Below are 12,143 nucleotides of genomic sequence, written 5' to 3' on the forward strand. Positions count from 1 at the left end.
CTGAAAGTTGGAAGAGACTTCAGCACCCTCTCCTCACTTACACTGATGAAATCCCTATTCTGCCACACCCAAGTGGGCATCCAGCTTTTGCTCAAGGACAAATCCAAACTGGCTGGTCAAATTGGCTTAAATCTTTCTTCCAGAAAACTCTCTTCCAAAGTGTGGAAGAGATTAGATCTTTTGTCTTGATATTTCCCATCAGCCTGCAATGAGTAGCTTCCACCCTGAAGGAGAATGGAGAAGCAACTATGTTGGGATGGGTGTGGGAGGATGCAGCACCATCCCAGGAGTTAGAAAATTTGTATTATGGTCCACTCTGGAGCAGGCCCATGGATGTTGGCCATTACAGTTTGGCATGGTATAAATGAAACATCTGGATATTCTATTGTTTTGATGACCTCCCTGTAGAACTGGTATTTGTTTATAAGACAATTGATGAGTATTCCAGAGTAACAGACTGCTAGAGCTGGGTGGGGAGGGACAGTGGGGTCCACATAGCCAAACAATCACCACCAGGCAAAGTGGGTGGGATCATCTGGTCCATCAGAGCTGCCATCTTGGTCCTAGGGAGCTTGGACAGTACTCCAGAAGGATTCTTAGTGAGTCACTCCCAGCAAGTTGCCATCATTTCTGAGGTCAGGAGTATATTGGTCTGCTCATCACTACTCAGTAGACAGAATGGGCTCTCTGGTGGCAAACCTTTCAGCCAAACTGATCCTGCTCCAGGATAAGGTCGAGGTCATGGTCTTGAAGGCAAAGGTGTTTCCATTAGAAATTGAGAAATCAAGTCAACAAGCATTTATTAAACACTTACTGTGTTCTAGGACCTAGGGATACAGAAGGCAAAAGGAACTCACAATCCAATGGAGGGGGAACCAACTCTGTACAAAGATGGAGAGAGGATACCTCGAAGACCATCAATAGAGAGAAGGTGCTAGTATTAAATGGGATTGTGAAGGACTTCATGGAGTGGGTGGAACTTGACCTATAAGGAAGCCTGGGAAGTCAGACAGCCAAGATCAGAAGGAAGAGCATTCCAGGCATGAGAGTTAGCCAGAGAAAATGCCTGGAGTTGGGAAAAGGAGTGTCTTGTTGAGAATGGAAAGGAGGCCAGTGTCACTGGATTGTACAACAATGTGACCAGGGGTAAGGTATAAGGAGACTGGAAAGGACAAGGGAACAGCTTGTGAAGGTCTTCAAATGCTAACCAGGGATTTTGTATTTGATCCTGGAGGTGCTAGGGAGCCACTATGGTTTATTGAGTGGGGTGGGGTATTGTGACATGGTCAGATATCCAGTGTAGGAAGATCAATTAGACATCCTGGTGAAGGGTGGACCATATTTGAAAAATATTTGAGGCAAACACAACAGTCAGCAGGTTATGGCAATAGTCTTGCTGTGAGGTGCTGAATCCCTGTACCAAGATGGTGGCAGAGGCAGAGCAGAAAAGAGGGCATGTATGAGAGAGAGTGAGAACTTGAGGATGACACATGGTTTGGAAGCCTGAGTGACTAATTTCCTAGTTGAAGACAGGAGAAAGGACAGGGTAGAATAAAAGGAGCCTCAGATGCTTTATGGCCAGACACAAGAGCCTGGCATCCTGAAGTAGCCATGATTTCAGGTACATGCGAGGGACCTTCTTAATGGGACAAGTAGGAAACTCTTATTGAATCAAGAGTATTATTAGCACAATGGGCACTTTAGGAGTTTGATAGAAAATCATCAGCCTGACTCTCTTTCCCTCTTCATAAATTTTTTAGAAAAGCTGCATCTCTGACAACTGGAAAAGGAAAAGAAATTGCCAGTGTGTATTCAATGAGAGCAATTAGACACAGAAGAGAATGTGCTTCTGGTCTTTAAGGAATGAGTCTTAAAGGCAGAGAAATCACTTGTGGAGCTAGTAACAATAGAGGAGAAAAGGCAGGGCTAATGGGGAAGGGGCTGACTCACAGGCTTCACCTGTGAAACAGCAGCAACGTGGAACAAAAGTCTTCACTGAAAAATGGGTTTCACTCTGGTAACATCAGGATCAGAAGGGAAAAGAACAAGAACAGAAGTGATGCTGAGAACCAGGAATAATAACTGGGGCTGAGAAAGCATCCCCCTGTCTAACTACTGTCCTTGGAGAGAGATAGTGCCCAGCCACTCAGAGCTGGGAGGGCATTCAGACGCCATCTAGTCCAACCCCTTCAAGCTGCAAAGGAAGAAACAGGATTAGGAAGGTTAAGTGGTTTGCCCAAGGTCACCCAGGGGAAAGAGCTAACATATTATGGAGCGTTGTCATTCCTAGAACAGCTAGGTGGTACAGTGGCTAATGCTCCTAGAGGCTGGAGGATATGAGGCCAAACTTGGCCCCAGACCTCTACCAGCTGTGGGCACACCTACCTCAATTTCCTCAACTGTAAAATGGAGATAATAAAAGCAAGGTTGTTGTGAGATTAAAATAATATTTATAAAGTGTTTAACACAGTTCCTGGTACATAGTAGGTATTTAATTATAATTTCTCTCCTTTCTTCTTTATCTCATTTTCTTCTTTCAATAATCCTGAGGTGGAGGTGCTATCATTACCTCAATTTTACAGATAAGGAAACTGAGTCTGGCCTTGGTTTAATGACTTGCCTAGGGCCACATATAGCTAGTAAATGCCTAGAGCTGGATTAAAATACATCTTCCTGATAGAGAATAGAGTAAATATCAAGGGGAGGGAATAGGATGGAGGGTAATACAGTTAGCAATAGTAACTGTGAAAGATGGGATGAGCAGTTTGCTATCAGAAGGACTTAAGAAAAATTCAGTCCATCTACAGAGAAAGAACTGAGGGTATCTGAATACAGATTGAAGTATAATTTTTTTGTTAGTCTCTCTTTCTAAAGTTATTTTGTCTGTTTTGTTTCACAGCCTGATTAATGTGGAGATGCTTCGCATGACTGCAAATGTATAACATTGAGTTGCTTGATTTCTTTGGGAGGAGTGGGGAGGGAGGGAGAAGAGAATTTGGAACACAAAGTTTAAAAAGATCAATGTGAAAATTTGTTTTTACATGAAACTTGGGGAAAATTCTAAATAAATAAAATGATTATAGACATAAAAACATCTTCCTGATATCAAATGCCCAAGCATCAGAGGCAGGACCTGATACCAGGTCCTTTGGCTACAGAACCAGTATTCTTGCCCTTTGGTGAGAACTCAAGTTTAAATCTTGCCTGGCTGCATAGTTGCACAATCTATCCACTAGAAATAGAATGAGCTCTTCATCGCATGTTTCCAGAATCTTTACCATCCTTCAATGCTCAGTTCAGGTATATTTCCTGCATGAAGTCTTTCCTGATGCCCTTGATTTTTATGCCTTCCTCCTTTGAATTAGAACACATTTGTTCCTTTTTGCACATACTATATTCCACAGTAGAATGGAAGCTTTGTAAGGGGAAGGATAGATTAGTTCTTTCTTTTATCTCTCTAGCTCCTAGCATGCTGCCTTAGAAAGAGGAGACTTTTAATACATTTTTGTTGAATTGATGAATTTGCCACCATGGACCCAGCTGCTTTTCCACATTTGTCTAAAACAGATTAGTCACAGGCTCATATACGATCAGACACTGCCATTTTCCCATGTAGTATCCAAAAACATGAAAACAAGGCCAGGCTCATTGCTGACAGCATGAAAACACCCCCTATTTGGCATTTGGGATTGGGGATGAGGCAGTTTCTTATTATCTTGGTTATCCACACATGGAAAACCAACATTTGGAAAACTTACCATCATTGTATTCTGTCTTGTTATTTCCCTTAAATATTTATTCCATAAATTAAAAATAAAATAAACAAAAATTAGGAAAAAATAACTATTGGTAGGGTATTTTATCTGATATGTGACCCAGATAGCCTGTCACAGGGATATCAGATTAAAGGGAAGAACAATTAGCAAATGATTAAATTTGGCTCTGGTCACATTTCAAATAAGTTAAATACTCATTTAGGTTATATGTTCCCTTGGTTGTATGCCAAGTTTAGCAAGCCATATCACATGGAAACATCTAGGCTCGAGACATATACCCTGACAAATTAATAGTTAGCTTTGGGAATTCGAATTTAAGTAGAAAATGATGGGAACATTTTCTAATTGTTCTTCTCAACTTCTGATTTGCTGCTATTCTTTGACATTCCTTTGATATATAATAGACTAACAGAACTGGGTAAGGTCTAAGAGAGAACACTCTCTAACTCTTTACCCAGTGCAAACATATCTTGTGCAACATCCCTAAGATGAGATCACGATCTAACTTCTAAATGCTTTCAGTGACTGGGAGGTCCCTAATTTATGAGGTGGTCTGTTCTTTTTGGAGATGCCCTTTCATTATATTTAACCCTCAAAGTCTTTGAAATGGGATTGCTTGAAAGGCCTGTGTATATTTGTCTTGGAGAAGAGAAGATTGGTTGGTTGGGAGGTATGGAGAATGTCCGTTAGTCATCTTTATGAATTGGAGGGGCAGTCACCATGGAGAGGGATTAGATTTACTCAGCTTGGCTCTGGAAGGCAGAACTAAGAACAATGGGTAAAAATTACAAGAATTTTTCTAACCTTGAGGGCTAGAGAAAAGTGGGATGTGCTGTCATGGAAAGAAGTGGCTTCTCCCTCATTGGAGGTCATTTTTTAAAAAAGCTGGGTAGGGCAGCTAGGTGGCACAGTGGATAGAGCACCGGCCCTGGATTTAGGACCTGAGTTCAAATCCAGCCTTAGACACTTGACACTAGCTGTGTGACCCTGGGCATGTCACTTAACCCCAATTGCCTCGCAAAAAGGCTGGATAACCACTTGATAGCTCTCTTATAGGGGACAGTGAGTCTCAGGTACTAGGAATACTCAAGGAACCCTCCAATTCAATGATTTTGTGGTTCTGTGATTTTGGCCCAGAATTAGAATTGTGATTCTACATTTCTCCTTGCTCCACCCCATTTTAGGAGATTCTTCCCATAAAAGGCAGACTTTAAGTATCTCAGGCAAATTTCACCCATCTGTGTTAGCCCATCTGTGACTCTTAGTGGCATCCATTTCCTGTTTTACTCCTGACTTTGGGGTGTAGATAGGAAGAAGAGTGTCCTGACCTCCTGGATCCTACATCCAGATGTCCATCTGTTCTTTGTTCTGAGAATCGAGGGAGGGCTGAACTCTCAAGTCCTGACCTCTCCTTTCTGTCCCTGTCCTCTGTGTCCCAGCTGAAGGGACAAAGTCGCCTAAGGAGAACTGCTCACAGCTGCAGCAGTGTAGGCGCCATAACCAGCTCCAATGGGATGGAGGGAAATTATTAAAAGAGCCCTGGATTTGGACTCACTGGTCGGGGTTTGAATCCAAGCTCTCAGTCTGCGCCCAAGTCCTTAGGCAATGCAGTGTGATTCGGCTCAAAATGGAATTGCTGGAGCATTTAAACACAAGGCACTGGGCAAGTCATGAACTAGTGAGGCCTCAGTTTCCACATCTTCAAAAGAACCTGGCTGGACCAGGGGATATTTAAGGGCCCTCTAGCTCTAATCCTTGGTTACATCAGCCAGGATGAAGCACCACGGTTTATCTGGGCCACTCTCTCAAGCTGGTGGTTAAAAGCTCCAATCCCTCTAAGACAGGGATTTTCAACCTATGTTCCATGGATAGAATTCAAGTAGTCCATGGATCTGGATGGGAAAACTACATCTTCCTTTCCACATTACAGATATCCTCTTTAGTCTTACGTATTTCATTTTAAGCATTTAAAAATATTACCCTGAGAAGAGGTCCACTGGTTCCACCAGAGGAAATTCCATAGGTTTCAAGGAAACTCTTTTGGATAAAACTATATCCTCTTTTCACTTATGATTATTAGGATTAATAATTTCTCTTTCTCCCTCCCCCTTTCTCTTCTCTTCTATTCCCTCTCTTCTCTTCTCTTCTTCTCTTCTCCTCTCCTCTCCTCTCCTCTCCTCTCCTCTCCTCTCCTCTCCTCTCCTCTCCTCTCCTCTCCTCTCCTCTCCTCTCCTCTCCTCTCCTCTCCTCTCCTCTCCTCTCCTCTCCTCTCCTCTCCTCTCCTCTCCTCTCCTCTCCTCTCCTCTCCTCTCCTCTCCTCTCCTCTCCTCTCCTCTCCTCTCCTCTCCTCTCCTCTCCTCTCCTCTTCTCTTCTCTTCTCTTCTCTTCTCTTCTCTTCTCTTCTCTTCTCTTCCCTCTCTTACTCTGTCTCTTTCTCTCTGGTAAGAAATGTATTAGGGAAATGATCATTCTATCTTTTATTTTGTGATAGAAAAGGAGAAGAAAGTTGGGTATAATCTGCCAGGCTCCCTAAATTGTGGGAAAAGAAGATTTCTAAGTTTCAGAGGAAAGATTGGAAAGGTCTTTTGGAAAACAATGCTTCAGGAAAGGTATCCTAGGAAGGATAGAAGATTCTTGAATGAAAGTGCTAGGGTAAACAAAGGTAAAACAATAGTAACCAATGATAGAGGGGAAATGACTTAACAGGGAGAAGACACTCAAGATAAGGAGAGAGGAAGAGAACCTCTAACTGACCTTGATGTGTTCAAGTCACTTGGTCTAGGTGCACCACATCTTTAGTAGTATATTACTACTTAGCTCCTGAAAGAACTAGAAGATGTTGTTGTGAAGCCACTGCGGATGTATTTAAAAGACTATGGAAAACAGAAAAGACACCATACAATTTAAAAGAGACTTTAGCAGCCATATATTTTAACCCTTCCTTGACAAGGAATCTTCTCTAGAAAATCTTATTATATGGTCCTCCAGGTTTTGCTTGAGGACCTCCAATAGCAGGGGATTCCCTATCTCACAATGAAGCCCATTGTATTTTGGGGTGCCTCAGATTTTCCATTCGGTTTTATCTTCTCTCAAGCCAAAACTTGGCCCTTTCACATCATTCTCCCCCTTTCCCTAGTTCTTCCTCTGGGGTCAAGCAGAAAAACAAAACAAACAAAACCAAACTCATCTCTTTTCTATGAGAAAGCCCAAATACTCAAAGTCTATAGCTAATATTTAAAGACTAAAGAAACCATGTTCTCTGAAATTTTCTCCTCTTCCATTTAAATATCTCCCATCCTTTCAACCACTTCTTATATGTCAGAAACACAGGTTTCATCCATTGGTTTCTGTCTGTCCCTCTCCTTCTTATAAATGTTCTTCCTAAATTGTGGGGACCCCAAATAAACACAGTCTTGTAGATATGCTCTGGCCAGATCAGATATACCTTTGAGACTTTATTTATGAAGCTATCCTGCCTCTCTTGATGCACCCCCAAATTTCACTGGCTTTAATTGGGGAGGCTGTTTTATTAAGCCATTGACTCATCTTAATTTTGTCTTGAAAGAGATCCTTTTGTTTCAGCATTACTGAGCAGTTGATCATGAATCAGAGCTGGAAAAAAAAACATTTTCTTCCCTAATTTTGGAGATATTTTGGGATGCATTTATAGTGAGAGATATGAAGGCCTCCAAGTTGTCCAGTGGTACAAATGGACAGTTTGATAGAATACACAATGGATGCTCATCCTACTGGTACCTGTTGCCTTTGTCCTTGCCTTGACAGGCTTCCTGTTAATTCAGTTCTAATAATTAACACTCCTATCTTACAGAAGAATGACATTTGCTATTATGTGATTCAAAGCATACTTGCTAATTACAATATTTTTAGCTGATCGGCGGGATGCATTTTTGGAACATTCAGAAAAAAATGTCACATCTTAGAGGAGCAGTTGAGGTAATGATCCTGAAGGTAAAGTGAGTTGATAAGATTTGAAAAGAAATATATTTATCTGAGAGAAGACAAAGTCTTGTTTGAGAAGATGTTTTTCTTTAGAGGAAATGAACAGGACTAGACATCCCTGCTATGGGCACATTGAATAACTGAATTTTGGAGATGAAAGTACATTTGGAATCATTTTGTTTCAGCTCCTGATTGTACAGTGATAAAGCTGAGGACCAGATAGGTTAAGTCATTTGAATGAGGATACAGTGAAATGGCAGAACCAAGGTGGGAACCCTGACCAATGAGTCAAGTCAACAAGCATTTGTTCTCCACTTATTGTGTGAGAGGCACTGTGCTAAGGTCTGGGGACATGAAGAAAGACTAATCAATCCCTGCTCTTGAAGAGCTTGTTTCTACATAAATAAGTTCCAGCTGCAGGATACTAGTCTCTTTTAAATAATTTATATTCAGGGTCAATTGGAGGTAAGTTCAGAGGGAAAACATTGAAGGGATTGGGAAGGCTTCTTGTAGAAGGTGGAATTTTAGTGAAGACTTGAGGGAATCCTGGAAATCCAGGAGGTAGAGAAGAGAAGGGAGAGGGAAATGAGAGGCATATTTGAGAAATAGCAAGGAAGCCAGAGTCATAGGATCTAAGCTCACAGAGCACAGCAAAGTTTGAGAAGACTAGAAAGCCCGGGAGAATCCAGGTTATAAAGGGCTTAAAAAGCCAAACAGATATTTCATATTTGATCCTGGAGGCAATGGGGAGCCCCTGAAGTTTGCTATCTACAGGGGATGGAAGGGTCAGAGCTGAATTTTAGGAAGATGATTTTGGCAGCTGATGAGGGGATGAACTGTAGGAGAGAGAGACTTGAGGCAGAGAGAGCCCTCCAGGAGACTATTGTTATAGTCTTGGTTTGAGGAGATAAAGGCCTGGACAGGGTGGTCCTCTGATTCTTATCCCAGCATTCCTTCCATCATGGAAAAAGGGATTGAGGGAACATAACATTCTTTCCTGATGGACTTTTATTGGACCTGACAGCATTGTGGGGAGAAATGTTGTACTTTGCTCAGAGGAAGATAAAGCCCAAGAGAAAAATAATTCAATAAAATGGATTCCTTGATGATGATCCATCCCTTCTTCCATCTGCCTGAGGCTGAGTGGCTTGCTGTCCCTCTCAGAGAGTTCTTTTTTTTTTGTTTTTGATGATGCAATTGGGGTTAAGTGACTTACTCAGGGTCACACAGCTAGTAAGTGTCAAGTGTCTGAGGCTGGATTTGAACTCAGGTCCTCCTGAATCCAGGTCCAGTGCTTCATCTACTGCACCACCTAGCTGCTCCTCCTCTCAGAGAATTGTGCTACTCTTGGCCATCCCTATCATCTTGAGGGCCTTTCATGCTAGATTTATGTTATCTCAGTGAATGAAGCCGTGTGGTATACTGGGAACATACCTGGGTGGAGTCACAGGAGCTGGATCCAAATCTGTACTCTGCCTCTTACCCTTGGCACAAATCTGGCCTGGGATATGGCTTGTGAGTCAGAGAGGCCAGGGTTCAAATCCTGACCCTAAAATTTGCTTTCTATGGGATTATATAACCTCTCTATTTATTTAACCTTTCCTTGTTAATTTAGATCCAGAAGGTTGATTATCACAGGTATAGGACTTCTTTCAATAAAGAACTCAACAAGTAATTATTTTTTGTTATTATTAAGCATCCATCATGTTTTAAGCACTACACATATACATATGAAAGCAAAATCATCCCTGCTCTCAAGGAATTTACATTCTGAGGGAGGGAGTATACTACACAAACACAATGAAAGTAAACCCCACATCATGAGACCAAATGTTATAATTTGCATGTTATAAATGTTATAAATGCCAGTTATCTTTTGGGCAAACCCTTTATCCTCTCTGAACCTTAGTTTCTTTATTTGTAAAATAAGTGGGCATGAGTATTCAGAGGTGGCAACCTCCAGGTCTTCCCCTACAATGCTCCCAACCACCACCTAAACCAGATGAAAATATAATTGGGAAATGTGTAACAAAATAAAAAATACAATGCAACATAGATAATGTTAATGTGTAGTTTTCCAATCTGTTTCTTTTTGAGTTTAACATCACTGGATTAGGTGATCTCCAGGTGATAATTTTCAAGATATGTTTATGACACAATTCCTATCATCCTTTATACTCATCCCAGCTAGCATTAAATGCTTGCTGTATGCAGAGTGCTACACAAAGAACTAGGGGAAGTTAGACAGAGTCCTTATTCTCAAAGAGCTCATAGCCTGGGGGTTGTTGGTGGTGGATATGACACAAACATAGGTAATTAAAGTATAAAATCAGACATGACTAGTGAATTGTAGAGTGAAAAAAAGTGTTCTGTGAACCTCAAGGGAGAAGGCTCTTATCCACTGAGGTTGATCAGGGACAGCTTCCTGGAAGAGATACAATTTGAGCAGGTCTTAAAACAGCTTCAGTAATTCAAAAGATAGGAGTCAGGGATGGCATCCCAGGCATGTACTGATGTGATCAAAGGCACAGAGGGGGACCGTAAATGCTATGATTAATCTAATAATTTCCATCAAGACAGTATTTTTCTGAGAAATGTCACCTTTCCATCTTGGCCTCTGATGTCATGAGGCCCTCGACAGAAAAACTGCAGATAAGTCATTTAAAAAAGACTAGTATCCTGCAGCTGGAACTGTTGCATTTATGATCTGATCCTTGCTTACTGCTCACAGGAGGCTCCTCAATTCAATTTGATAGACATTCAGTATCTTATTTATTATTAAAATAATAATATTTATTATTAACATGGGCCAGTATCATCCATACAAGGCACTGTCCATGGTCTTGGAGATACAATGACAAAAGGAAGATAGTTCCTCCCTTCAAGGGGATTATTTTCCACCAGGACACTTAACCTTTACACAGACAAATAGACAAAGGAATGCAAAGTCATATCAAGAGGGAGAGAACTCAAATAACTGAAGGGTGGGGTAGAGACAGGGAAGGTCTCAAGAAGAAGGTGACATCAGAGGAAAGCCAAAGACTTTATGAGGTGGATGAAATGCTGTATTGAACTATTTGGGGTTCAATTTAACAAAGTGTCTGCTTTGGGCCCAGCAGCATGGTGATTCCTGTGGATACTGAGGTAAGAACCAGATTTTCCTGTCGCCTTCAAGAAGCATATATATATATATATATATATATATATATATATATATATATATATATATTTTAGTGAGGCAATTGGAGTTAAGTGACTTGCTCAGGGTCACACAGCTAGTAAGTGTTAAGTGTCTGAGGGCGGATTTGAACTCAGGTACTCCTGACTCCAGGGCCGGTGCTTTATCCACTGCGCCACCTAGCTGCCCCAAGAAGCTTATATTTTGTAGGGGGAAACCACAAAGAGGTATACAGATAAGAAAACATCAAGGGGGAGAAAGTAATTGAGTTACTTCAAGAAGGAAAGACCACTAACAATTGGGAGGAAGGAAGAGAGACCTCAGGTAGGAAGCCTACCTGAGCTGGGCTTGGGATGAGGCTGGGGGTTATTAGAAGCAACATAAGGAACTAAAATCCTAATCATTCTGGCTCAGTTTGATTGAATCGGTCTTTACTAAGGGCTCATTTTGAGCCTGACCCTGTGCCAGACACTGGGCATACATGGACAAGCATGAAATAGCCATAGAAGGCTAGCATTTGTAACCACAGATAGTTTGCTTAATGCCTGTTAATTGCTCCTTCAGCCAGTCCACCTGGCATCATCTTAGGGAATCTGAGGCCCTTCATGGTGGTAACAGGACTGATTTCAACCATGCATTTTTTCCTCTGCTTTTTCTTCTTCACTCCCTATCAAAGCAGGTGACAGGGTACCCTTCTCAATTTCAGTATTCTCATATGGCACATGTAGGGATTGTGAGATAAATTCTAGGGGCTAGGAACCCCTCCTCCCCTTCACATACCCACCACCTATTGGTGCTTAGAGACATCACCAAGCTCAAAACCCTCTGACCATTAAATGCCTTTCTCATCTTCAATCTCTCTTTATCCCCTGGCTCTTTCCTGCCACCTACAAACACCCCTCCATCCCATCCACTGTTAAAGGGACCTTGTTTGATTTTGCCACTCCCTCAAGCTCTTTTCTTTGCCGGCCAAACTTCATGAAAAGGGTTTTCACCCTCCCTCCATTTCTTCACTTCTCCTTCCCCCAAAACCTCACAGTCTGCCTTTCAAACTCACAACTTGAATGAGTCAGCTTTCTCCCAGGTCCCACTACATCAAAAATTCTTTCCTCAGTCCTCATTCTTTTTCCCTCCCTAGAGCTTTGGGCACGGTTGTGGACCTCACAGCCCTGTCCTCCTCGCCATTTTTTCTCTCTCTCAGAATTCATCCCCCTCTTGTCTGACTGATT

This window comes from Dromiciops gliroides, chromosome 2 (genome assembly GCF_019393635.1).
Source record: "Dromiciops gliroides isolate mDroGli1 chromosome 2, mDroGli1.pri, whole genome shotgun sequence".
Lineage (NCBI taxonomy): Eukaryota > Metazoa > Chordata > Mammalia > Microbiotheria > Microbiotheriidae > Dromiciops > Dromiciops gliroides.